At 40.2% G+C, this 12282-nt stretch overlaps 1 long non-coding RNA gene across 2 annotated transcripts in view; it reads left to right on the top strand.

Annotated features, from left to right (window-relative positions):
- The first annotated feature begins 704 nt into the window (after positions 1-704).
- Positions 705-12282, top strand: part of LOC136320296 (uncharacterized) — an 87579-nt gene continuing 76001 nt past the window's right edge. For both annotated transcript variants that reach the window (XR_010728298.1, XR_010728299.1), the window contains exon 1: positions 705-839. This is a non-coding gene — a long non-coding RNA (uncharacterized lncRNA). The remainder of the gene's footprint in view (positions 840-12282) is intronic.

Here is a 12282-nt window from a genome sequence, read left to right as displayed (position 1 = left end):
TCGTCTCCAACTGATTCTTTTTTATACTTGCTATTTCTTTTTTTAGGTTTTCAAACTGCCCCTCCATTGTTGTTCTAAGATCCCTAAGCATCCTTACAATCATTATTTTGAACTCCGCATCTGGAAGTTTGATTATTTCCATATCACTCAGTTCATCTCTCGAAGGTGTCTCTTGTGGTTTCATTTGGATTGCACTCCTTTGTCTTCTCTTCTTCTTTTTCTTTTTATTTGTAGAGTTGGTTGAGTCTAGGCTTGGTGTTGTCTGCCTCCAGTTTTTAGTTGTGTTATTTTTAGGTCTTCGTGGGTTGGTATCAGCTATTATTTGTAATCCACTTTCAGATTTGGGCAGCTTTGAAGTCTTGATTTGTTTGTTTTCTTAACAGGTGATAGTCTTGTTAACTAATCTCAGCAGGTGGCTTCCTTGAAACTGTAACCAGGAATGCTGTGGGTGTAACCTGAGACGCTGAAGGTCTCTTCCACCAACTAATCTCACTGAGGGCAGGGTTTTTTCTCAGCTTCAGTAGGGGGAGGTGTATCTCAGATCTCCATGGAGACCTGAGTTACTGCCCTTCCTCCCCACTTCTTGTTTTCAGCTGTGTCTTGTTGTGCTGATTGGAGCTGGATAGATGTCCGGAGATCTCTGATCCGGAAACACTTCAGCTCTGTTTTGTGAAAGGTTCAGTCCCTCCCCCAGCTATGGCCGCCTCCAGCATGAATGAGTCAGCTTTTTTATTTCGTTCTTTGCATACCTTAGCCCCTCACAGTCTGTCCCTCTCCCTGTCTTTTCCACTTGGGAGATAAGCTGGTCTTTTCAACCCACCTTGCTCCCTGGTCGCCAGGTAAGTGGCTGTGAGCAGTAGTTTTTCCTCTTTTTCCTCTGTGAAATCCTCTCTGGGCTCTCAGCCTCACCCCCCTCCTTCCATTCCTGTAAGCAGAGGAGATTCAGGCACTCCTTACCAGGATTATTGTGGCTTCCTCTTTGCACCTTGGTTTTGAGAGCTGTTCTTGCAGGTCAGTGTTGGTTTTTCATGCTGATTTTTTCTAAATTGATTTGTATTCCAGTTTGGTGTTGAGAGCTGGGCGTCTGTGCATCCGCCTATTCCGCTGCCATCTTACTACCCAATAATTTTATTTTTTTTAATGGGGCGACATCAATAAATCAGGATACATATATTCAAACATCAACAAGTCCAGGTTTATCTTGTCTTTCAATTATGTTGCATACCCATCACCCAAAGTCAGATTGTCCTCTGTCATCTTCTATCTAGTTTTCTTTGTGCCCCTCCCCCTCCCCTTTCTCTCTTCCTTTCCCCCCACCCCTGTGACCACCACACTCTTATCAATGTCTCTTAGTTTCACTTTTATGTCCCACCTATGTATGGAATAATGCAGTTCCTTTTTTTTTCTGATTTACTTATTTCACTTGGTATAATGTTATCAAGATCCCACCATTTTGGCCTGACCTGTGGTGGCACAGTGGATAAAGCGTCGACCTGGAAATGCTGAGGTTGCCGGTTCGAAACCCTGGGCTTGCCTGGTCAAGGCACATATGGGAGTTGATGCTTCCAGCTCCTCCCCCCTTCTCTCTCTCTCTCTCCTCTCTCTCTCTCCTCTCTAAAAAAAAAAATGAATAAAAAAAAAAAAAAAAAAAGATCCCACCATTTTGCTGTACATGATCTGATGTCATCATTTCTTATGGCTGAGTAGTATTCCATAGTGTATATGTGCCACATCTTTATCCAGTCATCTATTGACGGGCTTTTTGGTTGTTTTCATGTCCTGGCCACTGTGAACAATGCTGCAATGAACATGGGGCTGCATGTGTCTTTACGTATCAATGTTTCTGAGTTTTGGGGGTATATACCCAGTAGAGGGATTGCTGGGTCATAAGGTAGTTCTATTTTCAGTTTTTTGAGGAACCACCATACTTTCTTCCATAATGGTTGTACTACTTTACATCCCCACCAACAGTGTATGAGGGTTCCTTTTTCTCCACAGCCTCTCCAACATTTGCTATTACTTGTCTTGTGAATAATAGCTAATCTAACAGGTGTGAGGTGGTATCTCATTGCAGTTTTGATTTGCATTTCTCTAATAACTAAAGGAGATGAGCATCTTTTCATATATCTGTTGGCCATTTGTACTTCCTCCTGGGAGAAGTGTCTGTTCATGTCCTCTTCCCATTTTTTTATTCGATTGTTTGTATGTTTGTTGTTGAGTTTTATGAGTTCTTTGTATATTTTGGATATTAGGCCCTTATCTGAGCTGTTGTTTGAAAATTTCCTTTCCCATTTAGTTGGCTTTCTGTTTATTTTGTTATCAGTTTCTCTTGCTGAGCAAAAACTTCTTAGTCTGATGTAGTCCCATTCATTAATTTTTTCCTTCACTTCTCTTGCCTGTGGAGTCAAATTCATAAAATGCTCTTTGAAACCCAGGTCCATGAGTTTAGTACCTATGTCTTCTTCTATGTACTTTATTGTTTCAGGTCTTATGTTTAGATCTTTGATCCATTTTGAGTTCATTTTAGTACAGGGGGACAAACTGTAGTCCAATTTCATTCTTTTGCATGTGGCTTTCCAGTTATCCCAGCACCATTTATTGAAGAGGCTTTCTTTTCTCCATTGTGTGTTGTTGGCACCTTTATCAAAAATTATTTGACTATATATATATGAGGTTTTATTTCTGGACTTTCTATTCTGTTCCATTGGTCTGAGTGTCTATTTTTCTGCCAATACCATGCTGTTTTGATTGTTGTGGCCCTATAATATAGTTTGAAGTCAGGTATTGTAATGCCCCCAGCTTCATTCTTTTTCTTTAGGGTTGCTTTGGCTATTCGAGGATTTTAGAGTTCCATATAAATATGATGATTTTTTGCTCTATTTCTTTAAAAAATGTCATTGGAATTTTGATGGGAATTGTATTAAATTTGTATATTGCTTTGGGTAATATGGCCATCTTGATTATATTTATTCTTCCTAACGAAGAACAAAGAATATTATTCCATCTCATTATATCTTTTTCGATTTCTCTTAACAATGGTTTATAGTTTTCATTATATAAGTCCTTTACATTATTTGTTATGTTTATTCCTAAGTATTTTATTTTTTTTGTTGCAATCGTGAAGGGGATTATTCTTTTGAGTTCATTCTCAGTTGTTTCATTGTTGGCATATAGAAAGGCTATTGACTTCTGTATGTTAATTTTGTATCCTGCGAACTTAGTGTATTGGCTTATTGTTTCTAGTAGTCTTTTTGTGGATTCTTTGGGGTTTTCGATGTATAGGATCATATCATCTGCAAAAAGTGATACCTTTACTTCTTCTTTTCTGATATGGATGCCTTTTATTTCTTTGTCTTGTCTGATTGCTCTGGCTAGAACCTCTAGTACCACATTAAATAAGAGTGGAGAGAGTGGACAACCCTGTCTTGTTCCTGATTTAAGGGGGAAAGCCTTCAGTTTAGTGCCATTTAATATGATGTTAGCTGATGGTTTATCATATATGGCCTTTATCATGTTGAGATATTTTCCTTCTATACCCATTTTGTTGAGAGTCTTAAACATAAAATTGTGTTGTATTTTATCAAAAGCCTTTTCTGTGTCTATTGATAAGATCATGTGGTTTTTGTTCTTTGTTTTGTTGATATGGTGTATTACGTTAACCGTTTTACGTATGTTGAACCACCCTTGAGATTCTGGGATGAATCCCACTTGATCATGATGTATTATTTTTTTAATATGTTGTTGTATTCAATTTGCTAGTATTTTAGCATATGTATTCATTAGAGATATTGGTCTGTAGTTTTCTTTTTTTGTGCAGTCCTTGCCTGGTTTTGGTATGAGTGTTATGTTGGCCTCATAATATGTGTTTGGAAGTATTGCTTCTTCTTCAATTTTTTGGAAGACTTTGAGTAGAATAGGAACCACGTCTTCTTTGAATGTTTGATAAAATTCGCTGGTATAGCCGACAGGGCCTGAACTTTTATTTTTGGGGAGGTTTTTAATGGTTTTTCTATTTCTTCTCTACTAATAGGTCTGTTTAGGCTTTCTGCTTCTTCTTGACTCAGTCTAGAAAGGTTGTATTGTTCTAGGAATTTATCCATTTCTTGTAGGTTGTTGAATTTAGTGGCATAAAGTTTTTCATAGTATTCTACAATAATTCTTTGTATATCTACGGTGTTCGGGGTGATTTCTCCTCTTTCATTTTGGATTTTGTTTATATGAGTTCTTTCTCTTTTTTCCTTGGTAAGTCTTGGCAAGGGTTTGTCAATTTTGTTGATCTTTTCAAAGAACCAGCTCCTTGTTCTATTAATTTTTTCTGTAGTTTTACTGTTCTCTATTTCATTTATTTCTGCTCTGATTTTTTATTATCTCCTTTGTTCGGCTGGTTTTGGGTTGTCTTTGTTCTTCTTTTTCTAGTTCCTTAACGTGTGAAGTTAAGTGGTTCACTTGGACTCTCTCTTGTTTGTTCATATATGCCTGAAGTGATATGAACTTCCTCTTATCACTGCTTTTGCTGCATCCCATAGATTCTGATATGTCCTATTTTCATTTTCATTTGTCTGTATATATCTTTTGATCTCTGCACTTATTTCTTCTTTGACCCATTCATTTTTTAAAAGTATATTGTTTAGTTTCCACATTTTGGTGGGAATTTTTTCCTCTTTTTTGCAGTTGAATTCTAGTTTCAAAGCTTTATGATCAGGAAATATGCTTGGTACAACTTCGATTTTTCTGAATTTGCTGATGTTGCTTTTGTGGCCCAACCTATGGTCAATTCTTGAGAATGATCCATGTACACTGGAGAAAAATGTATACTCAGTCACTTTGGGATGAAATGTTCTGTAGACGTCTATCATATCCAGATGCTGTAGTGTTTTGTTTAAGGCCACTATATCTTCGTTGATTCTCTGGTTGGATGACCGATCTAGAGCCGTCAGCGGTGTATTGAGGTCTCCAAGTATGATTGTATTTTTGTCAGTTTTTGTTTTAAGGTCAATAAGTAGCTGTCTTATATATTTTGGTGCTCCTTGGTTTGGTGCATATATATTAAGAATTGTTATGTCTTCTTGATTCAGTGTCCCCTTAGCCATTATGAAATGGCCATTTTTGTCTCTGAGTACTTTTGTTGTCTTGTAGTCAGCATTATCAGATATGAGTATTGCTACGCCTGCTTTTTTTTGGATGTTATTTGCTTGGAGTATTGTTTTTCAGCCTTTCACTTTGAATTTGTTTTTATTCTTGTTACTTAGATGAATTTCCTGTAGGCAGCATACAGTTGGATTTTCTTTTTTAATCCATTCTGCTACTCTGTTTCTTTTTATTGGTGAGTTTAATCCGTTTACATTTAGTGTAATTATTGACACTTGTGAGTTCCCTATTGCCATTTTATAGATTGCTTTATGTTAGTTTTGTGTCTTGTTTGATCCTTCTCTTTCGTTTTGCTATCTTTTGTTTTTATTTGTTTGTATTCCATACATCTTTCCTCTGTTGCTATCTTTTTTATCTAATGTGCTTCTGTGGTGGTTTTTTCAATGGTGGTTACCTTTAAGTAATGAAAAGGGTTCCTACCCTGTTCATTGTAGCGAACTATTTTGTGAGTACTTTTGCACTCCATCGTCCTTTGATACTGTTAATCTCCATCACCTCCCACCTTTCTTTTTGTTGTTGTCACAGTTTAAATTTGGTTTTATTGTGTTCTTCTTGGAGCTTTTACTTGTGGCTTTATTTTTTTTGTTCTTTGTATCTGGTTGGAGAACCTCCTTTAGTAATTCCTGGAGTGGGGGTTTTCTGATGATAAATTCCCTCATCTTTTCTGTATCTGTGAATGTTTTTATTTCTCCTTCATATTTGAAGGATAGCTTTGATGGGTATAGTATTCGTGGCTGAAAGTTCCTCTCTTTCAGGACTTTAAATATTGGGGTCCACTCTCTTCTAGCTTGTAGAGTTTCTGTTGAGAAATCTGATGATAATCTAATGGGCCTTCCTTTATATGTTATATTCTTCTTTTCCCTGGCTGCCTTGAGAATTTTTTCTTTGTTGTTGGTTTGTGCCAATTTCATTATGATGTGCCTTGCAGTAGGTTTGTTGGGGTTAAGAAAACTCAGAGTTCTGTTTGCTTCATGAATTTGAGGCTTTAGTTTTTTCCACAGGCTTGGGAAGTTCTCATCTATTATTTGTTTGAGTATGTTCTCCATTCCATTTTCTCTCTCTTCTCCCTCTGATATACCTATTATTCTTATGTTATTCTTTCTGATGGAGTGAGATAATTCTTGTAGGGCTATGTCATTTTTTTAATTTTTGAATCTCTTTCTTCTTCTCTCTTTTGTGCCTCAAGTTGCTTGTCTTCTATTTCACTAATCCTCTCTTCTATCTGGCCTGTTCTATTAGCTAAGCTTGTTACCTCATTTTTCAGCTCGTGAATTGAGTTTTTCATCTCTGTTTCATTTGTTTTTATAGTTTCAATTTCCTTGGACATATATTCTTTGTGTTTATTGAGTTGTTTTCTGAGCTCCCTAAATTGCCTTTCTGTGTTTTCTTGTATATCTCAGAGGATTTTTAGGATTTCTATCTTGAATTCTCTGTCATTTAGCTCCAAGATTTCTAATATATTAAATTTTTTCTCCATATATTTTTCCTCATCTATCTGTGTTACCTCTCTTTCTTTTGTATCCATGATATTCGATTTTCTCTTCTTTAATGGCATCTGAGGGTGGTTTTATTGATAGTATTAATGAGATTTAATAAAGAATAAAAAGTTAAAAAATAAAAAATTAAAAAAGTTGTGTTTTTTTAATTAATAATGAAATAAAGAAAAATAAAATAAAATAAAAATTTTTTAAAAAGGAAATTATTCCCCCCCTCCTTTTTTTCTCTCCTCTCTTCTCCCCTTCTTGAGAAAATCTTGTGGTGAACTGTGAATTATATTTTATTTAATAGAACAAACAATGCCTGTAATGGTGGGCCTGAATTGGGGAAAAGTAATAAAGGGAAAAGAAAAAATAAATAAATAAACAATAAATAAAATAAAATAAATAAATAAAAAAGGGGGGTATGGACCCAGAAAAAGCAAATAATGAAAAAATTTGGATCAAGCATAAAATAATTTGCATTTTGGTGTTGGTTGACTAAGAGTTATGATGAGAGGAGTAAGAGGGAAACAGGAAAATGGGGGGACAAATTAAAAAATTACTATTGTATTTAGTGAAACAAGAGATTGTTAAAATGGAGAGCCAGAGATGGGTGCACCACTAGTGAGTTAAAAAGGTGAAGTAAACCCCCCCCCAAAATGCCACAAACATAAGTTTGAGTCCCAGATAAGATAATTTGTTCGTTATTGAGGTTTGAATGAGGAGACATAAAGGAGAAAGGAAGAAACTAATATAGAGGGAGAAAAGAAAGAGAAAGAGAAAAAAGAGGAAACCACTAAAAGAAGAAAAAAGAAAAAATAAGAGAGAGAGAGAGAGAGTTAAGGGTTTTGGAGTGCAACCCTCATAGAGAGAAAGGAAGAGGAAAGAAAAGATAATGGGAGATGTAACACTTATGGGTAGTGTAGTTCAAGGAGAGGAGAGAGTAAGATCGGTAGCGAATTAAACAACCAAATTGGAGGAGGAAAAAAAAATCAAGGAAGAAGATAAGAGAAACAAATGAACAAATATAATAAAATGGGATAGGTTATAAAGTCTGCGGATTATTCTTGATTTTGAGAGGTTACCTTCTTGCTTTTTCTTTTCTCTCCCTCTTCCTGGTCGGTGACTCTGTACCCCGGGTTCTGCCCCTTTGGCACGCTCAGGTAGAGGTTTGCAGTTGATAAGTCTCTATGGCGATGTCATGTATTGGGTTTCAGTCTCGTTGGCAGTCGAGGCTCATTAGCATTTATAGGCTCCAACAGTGTGAGAGTCTGTGTTCCTGGAGCCTCTCTCCTAGTCTTTCCTTCCTCAATTAGTAGCCTGATAATCCAGCTATGAAGTTGTTTCTGCCTCTGTCTGGATAGTAAGAGGCTCAAAGAGCTGGCAACTCCCCACTCTATTCCCACTCAGCGCAGAGCAGATAGCATAATCAGGCGGGGCTTCCGCCCACTCAAAGACCTCTGGCTCTGCCACTCTGTTCAGTAACATGGGCGGGCACCCACTCCTGGGGCACTTGTAGAAAACTCTCGCTCACTATCTGCATGCACAGACCAGGATGTCAGGCCGGAAGTCTCGCCCTTTGAGTGAAACCCCCCGCCTGCACTGAAAAGTTCCAGCGTTGGAATTGGCTCTTGCTCCGTCCCCATGTGCGGCTTTTTCAAGGCACTGGGGCGGCCTGAGATTCCGCTTTCGGTGCATACAATGGCCCCTGACTCTGCCCCTCTGTGGGATAACACGGGCTCCCACTCCTGAGGTGCTGGTAGGAGTCTCTTGCCCACTCTCCGTGCGTGCAGACCAGGATGTCAAGCTGGAAGTCTCACCCTCTGAGTGAAACCCCTGCCCGCACTGAAAAGTTCCAGTGTTGGAATTGGCTCTCGCTTCCTTCCCGTGCGCGGCCCCCTCAGGGCACTGGGGCGGCCCGAGATTCTGCTTTTTGGCCCACACAAAGGCCCCTGACTCTGCCCCTCTGTGGGATAACACTGGCAGGCATTGCCGAGGCACTCGGAGGAATCTCTCGCTCTCTATCTGCACGCGCAGACCAGGATATCAGACCAGTGGCCTCACCCTCGGAGTGAAACCCCCTTCCGCAAGGAAAAGTTCCAGTGTTGGAATTAGTTCTCGCTCCCTCCCCATGTGCGGCTCTCGCAGGGCACTGGGGCGGCCCGGAGGTTTTCGGCCCACACAAAGGCCTCTGACTCTGCCTCTCTGTGGGACAACACGGGCGCACACTCCCGGGGCTTTGGAAGGAATCTCTCACCCACGATCTGCATGCGCCGACCAGGAGATCGAGTAAAATGGCTGCCCCGCTTGTCTTTCTTTGTCTGGGTTTGGCGCAAGTATTAGCTGTTTTGCCCGGGTTGTCACAGGAACAGTTTTTCCTCGGCTTGGATCTCCATGCCACAGCCTGATTCGGCCGTTTGTGCCGCGGCCTGGATCTATTCACCCCCTTTGCCCACCTTAGTTTCTATATTCTCAGTTTCCAGTGAAAACCGCCCTGTTTAGGTTAGTGAGGAAGGTGGAGCATTTCTTACTCCCTATTTCCTTCAGGGTTTGGTTATATATTTAGCCAATTTTTCGCTCGATCATACCTTTGGGTGTATTGCGAAACATCTGGAGGCTCCAAGGATAGGTTTTTCTGTTTCTGGTTGAAGATCTTGTTGAGGTTTGGGGGAGATTTATCGGTATCGCTTCCTACCCCGCCATTACTCTAACGTCATCTCCGATCAAAGCCTTTAAGCAAACTCTTGGCCAATACAGCAAGAATCCATTAAAGAGTAGTGTCCTTAACATGTTCACCAAGTCCAAGTTGGCCCCAACACCATGCCAAGTCCCTGAAAAATGCAACCCAACTCCAGTTCAGTCTGTTAGGACCTGTCACAAGGAGCAGGAGTCCAGGAAAAGTCCACATCCAGGAAATGTTCGCATGGCACTGGAATTGTTGTCACAATTCTATACTTTGCAGCTCATGTCCAAGTCCCAATGCCCACTGCTTCTAGCTGGTAATGATTCAGGTAGACTGGAGATGGGGCTTCTGTTCTCCTCTGCCTGGAGAGATGAGACCAGGTTGCTTTTCCCTGGAGCTCTGAGACTGTGGCTTGGTAAAGAGAACCTTGGGATACACTAAGCTGGTTGGTGAAGGTAGATTCATAATAGAAGTTGGCAAAAGGGGGAAAGAGAGCTCTAAATTAGGAGTAGGTCCCAGCCTGAAATATGAGTGGGGCATTGAAGTAGGAGAAATAAAGGAAACACTATATATTAAACAAAGTAGCAGAAAATAGGACTATCAACACCCACAACAGAGATCTTTGAGGGAAGAATAAAAAACCTGAATATTCAGGCAATAGTTAAGGGTCCCTTGTGCAAATGAGATCAGTTTACCTGCTTCTTGGAAGAAATACCCTAGGCTCGTCCACAGTGTCATAGATGGGGCCGACGGCCCTGGGCACCTTCAGCCTTCAGTGGCAAACCCCAGCATTCTGGGCAAGGTTAGGTCATAGGTGGCTGGAGCAGGGCTGGAAGAGACTGAACTCTCCCTTACAGGAGTGAGGGAGAAACCTACCTTCCAGTGTCCCTTTTTCCTCACAGCAGAGGCATGTAACTCTGGCAGGCTTTAGCTCAATGACCTTCCTTTCCACTATTGAAGCAGGACCCAGATGGCATCCTATGAGACCCCTTTGGGGTGTTGGAGCCTTTAAGGGCGTATCCTAAAAGCTAGTTGTTCCCCTGATCTCTATTGGGCTTTTTCTGCCTCTTGGTATATAAAAGCTATGCTCAGAAGATCTCACTGAGGGGTTTGAGGATTCCCATCTGCCTATATAAATATTTTTCATATATCTGGAGATATTTGGAAAAAGACAAAACAGTGTTATTAGCTGGATCAAATAAAGAAGGTAGTAGTTGGCAGGAGAAAAAGATTTGGCGTTTTCTGTTCATCAGCATTCAAAAGAACTTTAAAATTTTTTAAAGTAAAAAGCATGATATGGTAGACCCAGAGGAGTTCCAGGATATGACTCCCCTCTTTTAAATTTTTTAAAATTGATCTTAAAATATTTGCTGGGTACACTTTAATAATACCTTGACTTTTAAGATTGTAAGAATGACAAAATACAGTAAATGCTTTTGCTCCATATGCAGGAGCATTGTCAGTTTAACCAGTTTAGAAAATCCAATAATAGAACAATGCATACAGACAATGAGCTATAACATGCGTAGCAGCCTCTCCTGTTCTGACAGAGGTTACTATAAATCCAGAATATGTATCCACTGTAACATGGACATAGGACTGTTTGCCAAATGAAGGTATATGCGTAATATCCACTTGCCAAAGTTGTCCTGGTAGGGGTCCTTGAGGGTTAACTCCAAATGAAGGGGTAGATTGTAGAATAGGACCCCTTGGACAGGATTTCCCAATCTGGTGTGCTGCTTCCCAAGAAAGTTGAAACTGTTTACACGGGACTGCAGCATTCTGGTGATGAATAGTATGAGACTGAATTGCTCAGTCTGTCATGGTTGCTGCAAATAATTTTCTTTTAGGTCGCTTGATCAACAAGGGCATTCCTAGGCCCTGGCTGGTTGACTCAGTGGTAGAGCGTCGGCCTGGCATGCAGGAATCCTGGGCTCGATTCCCAGCCAGGACACACAGAGGAACCACCCATCTGCTTCCCCACCCCTCCCCCTCTCCCTCCCCCCCATCTCTCTCTTCCCCTCCCACAGCCAAGGCTCCACTGGAACAAAGTTGGCCCAGGTGCCGAGGATGGCTCTGGTTGCAACAGAGCAACATCCCAGATGGGCAGAGCATCCCCCCCCTGGTAGGCGTGCTGGGTGGATCCCGGTCAGGCACATGTGGGAGTCTGTCTGACCGCCTCCCCATTTCCAACCTCAGGGAAAAAAAAGGGGGCATTTCCTTGTGCTGAAGCTCCAGGGAACATGGAGTGAGCTCGAGTATGTCCTATAAAACATGGAGCTCTATGTTGACATACAAGTCTTTGAAGAAGGAGGAACTGCTGAAATAGTTCATCAGAATTTGTCCCTAAGACAGCAGTCTTTATAGTGGAAACACCATAAGTAAATATTTGCTATCTGTATATAGATTAAAGGGGGGGAATATGGCAAATGCTGAAAAGCCATGATAATGTCATATAATTCTAGACTTTGAGCTGATTTTAAGTTGACAGTTTCAGTATAAAGTTGTCCATTGATTTGCAAGAGCAATTTGCCATTTAGTGGAAGTTTCCCAGAGCCATTGTTGTTGATCCTTTGAAAAAAGGATCAACAATAAATTTGAGGCTCAAAACCTATAAGCTGTAAGGATCGCTTATGCCCCTTGATAATCCAAGAGGCAACAAGATCAAAATATGGCAGTGTATTCCATGGGCTATTAGATGGTTCAATGTGCCCAAGCTGTAGCTGCTCTTGTACCCATTGATGCCTCTGAATTCTGAGTATTAATTTTATATCCTGCCACCTTGCTGAATTCATTAATCAGGTCTAGTAGTTTTTTGACTGAGACTTTAGGGTTTTCTATATACAATATCATATTATCTGCAAATAATGATCGTTTTACTTCTTTTCCAATTTTAATGCCTTTTATTTGTTTTTTATTGTCTAATTGCTGTGGCTAGGGCTTCCAGATCTATGTTGAATAAGAGTGGTGGAA

This window comes from Saccopteryx bilineata, chromosome 1 (genome assembly GCF_036850765.1).
Source record: "Saccopteryx bilineata isolate mSacBil1 chromosome 1, mSacBil1_pri_phased_curated, whole genome shotgun sequence".
Lineage (NCBI taxonomy): Eukaryota > Metazoa > Chordata > Mammalia > Chiroptera > Emballonuridae > Saccopteryx > Saccopteryx bilineata.
This window is presented reverse-complemented; position numbering and strand designations above follow the sequence as displayed.